This window comes from Mirounga leonina, unplaced genomic scaffold (assembly GCF_011800145.1).
Source record: "Mirounga leonina isolate KUSES-001 unplaced genomic scaffold, KU_Mleo_1.0 Mir_53, whole genome shotgun sequence".
Taxonomy (NCBI): domain Eukaryota; kingdom Metazoa; phylum Chordata; class Mammalia; order Carnivora; family Phocidae; genus Mirounga; species Mirounga leonina.
In genome coordinates, this window is record NW_023270807.1 from 9018548 (window position 1) to 9025005 (window position 6458).

The following is a 6458-nucleotide window of genomic DNA, read 5'->3' on the forward strand; positions in this document are numbered from 1 at the left end:
CATTTCCTTATGTTACTCTAGTCTTTCAGAATTTACAATTGCTGACATTACCAACTACCACAAGGCAAAAAGTTTTATAACCAAAAAAATATCTGGTTATTAATGTCCACCATAATTTAGCTCCAACTAAAAAGGCTTTTATTTATTTATTTTTTAAAGATTTTATTTATTCATTCGACAGAGAGACACAGAGAGAGAGGGAACACAAGCGGGGAAGTGGGAGAGGGAGAAGCAGGCTTCCCACAGAGCAGGGAGCCCAATGCGGGGCTCGATCCCAGGACCCTGGGATCATGACCTGAGCCGAAGGCAGATGCTTAACCGACTGAGCCACTCAGGCGCCCCAGTAGTTCCCATTTCAAATAGTTGCTGTGCAGGATAAATGAGATGGGGATGTGTGACGGTTTGGTATAATGCCCAGCACATAATGATGCAAGGTGAGTATCATCCACTATTTGTAACATAAAGTTGCTTCTGGGGCACCTGTGTGGTGCAGTCGGTTGAATGTCCAACTCTTGGTTTCTGCTTGGGTTGGGATCTAGGATTCGTGGGGTCGAGCCCTGCATTGGGCTCCACATTTGGCCAGGACTTGGCTGGAGATTCTCTCCCCCTCTACCACTCCCCACCTCCCCCTCCCCCGCCCAAATCAATCAATCAATCAATCTTCAAAAAAAATTGCTTCTACCTCACCTGCCTTGCAAGATTGTTGAGCAGATTAAAAATAAAAATAAAAAATAAAAAGATCAGGTTTATGAGAACATTTTGTACCATCTAACTAAAGTATTATGCAAATATATTCTCCCCCACCCAAGTAGGTATCACTCACCCTACTTTGTAGGCAAGAGAACCAAGGAAGAAGTAGCATGATTTTCCCAACATCACACAAATTGATGAAGATAGGAACAGAAACTAGTTTTGGGGTCCCTCAGACTAGCCTCTTTTCACTAGAACTCTGTCCATGTGGAGGCGTGGCAGAGAAATGCAGTCTGTTTCTACACCAGAGTGTGTAAACACCACACCTTACGCCCACACCTCTACTATCCTTGACTGTGCCCAACGTTGGCAGGCTGCCCAGTGCCCTTTTCAGAGCTAGGTTCCCTCTCTGAATTATGACATTCAAAGTTGGCTGGTCTCTCCCAGCCAATGGGGTTCTCCAGTAGCTCACCAACTCTGGTGTTACTTCTGAAGTTTGCATCCGTTTCTGTTATGGCACTTCCGCGACAGCTTTGCAGTCTGCCTCCTGCCCGCTTTGAGTAGTCTCTGCTGGGTGAGTGTTCTGCAGCCACAATGATGGTGACATTCACCTAATTTGATCCTCACAGGAAGACACAAATTTTATCCTAATTTTATAGGCGAGGACACTGAGGCTCAGAGATGAAATGACTCAAAGTCATATGAATTAGTTACAGCTGAACCAATAACCCTCTTCAAAATCCTAGCTCGTACATTTCTACCTCTGCAGTGGGTTACTCTGTGATGAGGTATAGTTCTGTGTAAGTCCCTGTGGATTCGAGGAATAGAGATCCCTACTCCCCTACCTCCCTGGAAGAGGAAAGGGCTTATTTTTATTTTTATTTTTTTTTTAAGATTTTATTTATTTATTTGAGAGAGAGAGAATGAAAGACAGAGAGCATGAGAGGGAGGAGGGTCAGAGGGAGAAGCAGACTCCCTGCCGAGCAGGGAGCCCGATGCGGGACTCGATCCCGGGACTCCAGGATCACGACCTGAGCCGAAGGCAGTCGCTTAACCAACTGAGCCACCCAGATGCCCGGCTTATTTTTATTTTTAAAGACACACGGCCTGAAGTGTTCCTAGAACTGGAAAAGTGGGTTCAAAGCAACTTAGGGACTCGATACCCTCTCCATTTTTGAGGCCATACATGGTCCCTCTAATGGTGGGCTTTCCCTGCTTACAAACAGCTTCTGCTCCCCCAGAGCTCTGCCTGGCATGTGGCCATTGCTGGTTGCCTCTGGCTCACTGAGTTTCTCTATTCAGACCCTCAAATTTGGAGATTTGATTTGGTTCCCGCATTTTCCTGGGCCAAGCCATATTGGGTGTCACCAAGCAGCCTATGGGCCTAATAGAGTGGGGTCAGGTGCCAGCCCAGGTCCAGTTAACTGGGGGCAAAGGGGAGAGTCATTGTGAGGGGCAAAGCCAGGTCTTGCCAGCAGTGGGGCCGTAGGGGTGTGTTCTCTGCCATGGTGTGTAGGCAAGGACAGCGCTCTGCAGCTTGATCCAGCCATTATGGGCCTCTTCCCTACTACCTAAACTTTCAAACATCTGACTTACTGTAAGATGAGTAAGAGGCCAAACAATCCTAGGCAGTTGAGGCAAGTACAACTTGCTTTATATGCAGGAAGAATAAAAGTATGTGAGTCATATATTTCTAACATATTTTGATTGCACCAGCTGTTCTATTTTAAAAGACAGCCCTGGGCGCCTGGGTGGCTCAGTCGGTTGAGCGACTGCCTTCGGCTCAGGTCATGATCCTGGAGTCCTGGGATCGAGTCCCACATCAGGCTCCCTGCTCTGCGGGGAGTCTGCTTCTCCCTCTGACCCTCCTCCCTCTCATGCTCTCTGTCTCTCATTCTCTCTCTCTCAAATAAATAAAATCTTAAAAAAAAAATAAAAAAATAAAAAAATAAAAGACAGCCCTTTTCCCTTGATTGTGACGGCTTCACAGGTATATACTTATCTCCAAAGATACACCTCATCAAGTTGTATATGTTAAATATGTATAGCTTTTCATATGTCAATCATTTATCAATGAAGGGATTTTTAACAATGCCAATTACGGCTAAAAATGAAGTTACACAAGCAGAGGAAGTAATGACCTAAAACAGCCCAAAGCAAGCAAAACAAGCATGTATGGCTGTTCTGGCCTTTACAACTCAAACAGATGCATTAAACACTTACCTTGGGGCAGGGGGGTGGGGTGGGGAGGACAGCCCTTTTCAAAGATCATCTCTCTTATATAAAAGAAGTAATCAGCACTTTGGCTCTTTTATATGGGGATGTCTGTGATCCAAAGATCATCTATGGTTCAGTTAGGAACATATTATTCAATTTCTTAACATGTTTTCTTAGTTGTGTTTTGCTTGTGTCAACATTAAAACTCATCCTCATTCCTAGAGCACTCCTCAGCCGGCTGGCTATGGCTGAGGAAGGTAGACTGGGAGTCTGTGAAAGTCAGAATTGACTTTAGGTAAACTCAAGAGGCTTTATTTACACACGCACACACGCATGCACGCACGCACGCATGGATAAGCATACCTGGAAGAGGAAATTAATCAATTTATTTATTTATATTATTATTATTTATAATTAATCAATTTAACAAATCATTGCTGAGCACCTGATATACATTGCTGAGGGAGGCAGTGGTGTTAAGGGAGTTCAGATTATTAATAAAACATGACCTTTGCTCTTCCCAATGGAGGAATTTTTTTTTTATTAAAGATTTTATTTCTTTATTTAAAAGAGAGAGCACAAGCTGGGGGCAGAGGCAGAAGCAGACTCCCTGCTGAGCAGGGAGCCCAATGTGGGGCTCGATCCCAGGACCCTGGGACCATGACCTGAGCAGAAGGCAGATGCTTAACCGACTGAGCCACCCAGGCGCCCCTGCAATGGAGGAATTAAATCAAGTCCTAGGCCCTGTATGTTCTAAGTATTAAATTGGCAGAAAGGAATGTTGGTCATCTTTATATACTCTCTTCCCCCTTGTATAATAGTGTGGAATAGTGTCTTCTACATGGAGCTCATGAGTACTGAATGAATAAATATAAACATAGGAAAACGTCTTCGGATTGGACACGTGAACCTCTGCAAGCAGAATTTAAATTTATAACACTGGCTACATGCACACTGCTTCTAGAGGAATAGCTATTTTATGTATACAGAACTGTCTAAAACTGATAGCTAAATATGAAAGTAGGGCGCCTGGGTGGCTCAGTTGGTTAAGCGTCTGCCTTCAGCTCAGGTCATGATCCCAGGGTCCTGGGATCGAGTCCCTACATCGGGCTCCCTGCTCAGCGGGGAGCCTGCTTCTCCCTCTCCCACTCGCCCTGCTTGTGCTCTCTCTCTCTCAAATGAATAAAGTATTTAAAAATAAATAAATAGGGGCGCCTGGGTGGCTCAGTCGTTATGCATCTGCCTTCAGCTCAGGCCATGATCCCAGGGTCCTGGGATCGAGCCCCGCATTCGGCTCCCTGCTCGGCGGGAAGCCTGCTTCTCCCTCTCCCACTCCCCCTGCTTGTGTTCCCTCTCTCGCTGTCTCTCTATCAAATAAATAAATAAAACCTTAAAAAAAATAAGTATTAAAGTAAAAAAACCCCAAAGAACCTAGATCAAGGTCTTGAACAGGTATGCCCCACTTAAAGCAAATTCTGTAGAAAACACAGAATGGAAATTCTTATTTTTCTGTTGAATAAATAAATTCAAAAGATTTATTTATTGGGGCACCTGGGTGGCACCCCAGGTTTGTTTTTAATCATAAAAAAGTAAACATACTCTAGGATTTGGAAATCCAGACTAGCAATGCATATATACCAGGGTGGACGGGATTTTGTGGCAAGTTCACCGTGAGCTACCCGTGTGTGATACTGAGCCCCCTAAGCTGCAGCCTGGGCAGTATGGTGTAGAGACCACCAACCCGTCAAGGGGCTCATGACCTGGCCTCTAGCATGTGTGTAGGGGGCACTTGAATGAGCCATTATATTTAATCAGCAGACCTCTAAACTGGTCTACAGAAACCAACGAACAGGTAAATTAGTATTTATCCAGCATTGAGAAGTCACTTCAGTGGCTAGAAAGAAGGAATGTTTAAGCCAAATGAAACTCAAAAAGATAACATTTTATTTTCAGAGCAGCTGATGCAGTATCGAATCAGGTTTTCACAAATAAATAGGACAGTGTCTATTTGGTTACAACTCTGTTTGATGAATGCCTATCTATAGGAACTGTAATAAATTTCTGAGAAGGTTAATGACTGGAACCTTTTAAGTAAAATTCTTCTGGCTCTCTTTCTGAAAAAAGGATTGTGAGAACTTAAAAAAAAAAGCTTTTCACTCTGGGGGAAAAAAACCAACCTAGAATGCCTCAGTTTTGTTTTGAAGGAATGCACCTTTTTAGGACAAGTCTATAAAACATCTTTATTTGTTTGTTACATATGATGTTTAAATATAACTTTGCTTTCAAGCTTCAAACTTTTTTTTTTTTTAAGCCCCTGGTAAAATAAGACTTTTGGTTCACCTTAACAAAAACTGACCTAGGAAGAAACATTTTTAGCAAAATGTATTATAAAATTCACTAGAAAATACTGCCCTCTTTTTGCCAAAATGTTACATAAAATCCTTATTAAAAATACACACGTTACAAAAGAAAAAATTATGAAGATGCTAATACATAGTGCTTTGGATACGGACCAAGGGACCTGCATTCCGGGGAAAATACAGTTAAGTACACTAAATATTATGATGTCAACTTATAATAGTGCAAACCTGAATAAATTACATCCTGAAATGGGAAGGCATGCAAGTCATTTGCTGAGAATAGAACATAACGAAGCCAGAACAGGAAGCAATCACAACACTATTTAAAAATGTTTTCGTTTTTATTACATTAGTTTTTTTTCAAAAATACTTTTCTTTACAATAGAACTCCTAGAAAATATTTACAACCTTCCTCTAATAAAATATAACAGCAGTTAAATATATTTGAAAATAAGATGGGTTTTTCCATAAAATATATCTGTTAACTTTTTATATACAAGCTTTCTCAAAGAGGTCTAAATTCACTAATGAAAAACCATCTGATAGTAAACAGTAACGGTGTTGAAGACATTAATCTTTAGGAAGAGAAGTTCTTTGGGGCAGGGAGGGTGAGAAGCAAAAACAGAACACATACATGCAGGCAGAATCATTGCAGAAGGAAAATAAGTGCAATATTTTACCATGAAGTCAATTCTTTAAGTTGATATTGTCAAGAAATACTTCTTCAGGAATTTGAACTGTCTCGTTAAGGAGGAGTTCTTTGGTTATTTCAAGTCAAAGATGCTTACATTATACTGCATGAAAAATCAAAATTAAATTGTGCATTGCATTTTTTGCCTTGGCAACTCAGTTTATTTTTAATGTTTGAAACTGGAACGGCTGGGCAAGTCTCCAAACACAGCAAGTACATTTGCTTTATAAACATGTTTCTGGGTGTTTGCTCCTTTGATAGATAAGCTTTCAAAGACCCGATAGCGGAACCATTCCAGAATCACTCTCAGACGCCGGCACACGCAGGGGGAAGCAGTCACCGGGACAGACGCAATCAAATCAGCTGATCTTACGGAATGGTTCTGGAACAATTCTGCCACAAAGTTGATGCAAACTGCCTAGGCAGTTCTAACTCGAAACAGACGAGAGAATAACCTGTCTAAAATGGCAGCAACAAAACCTTTCTTTTTGCCTTATAAG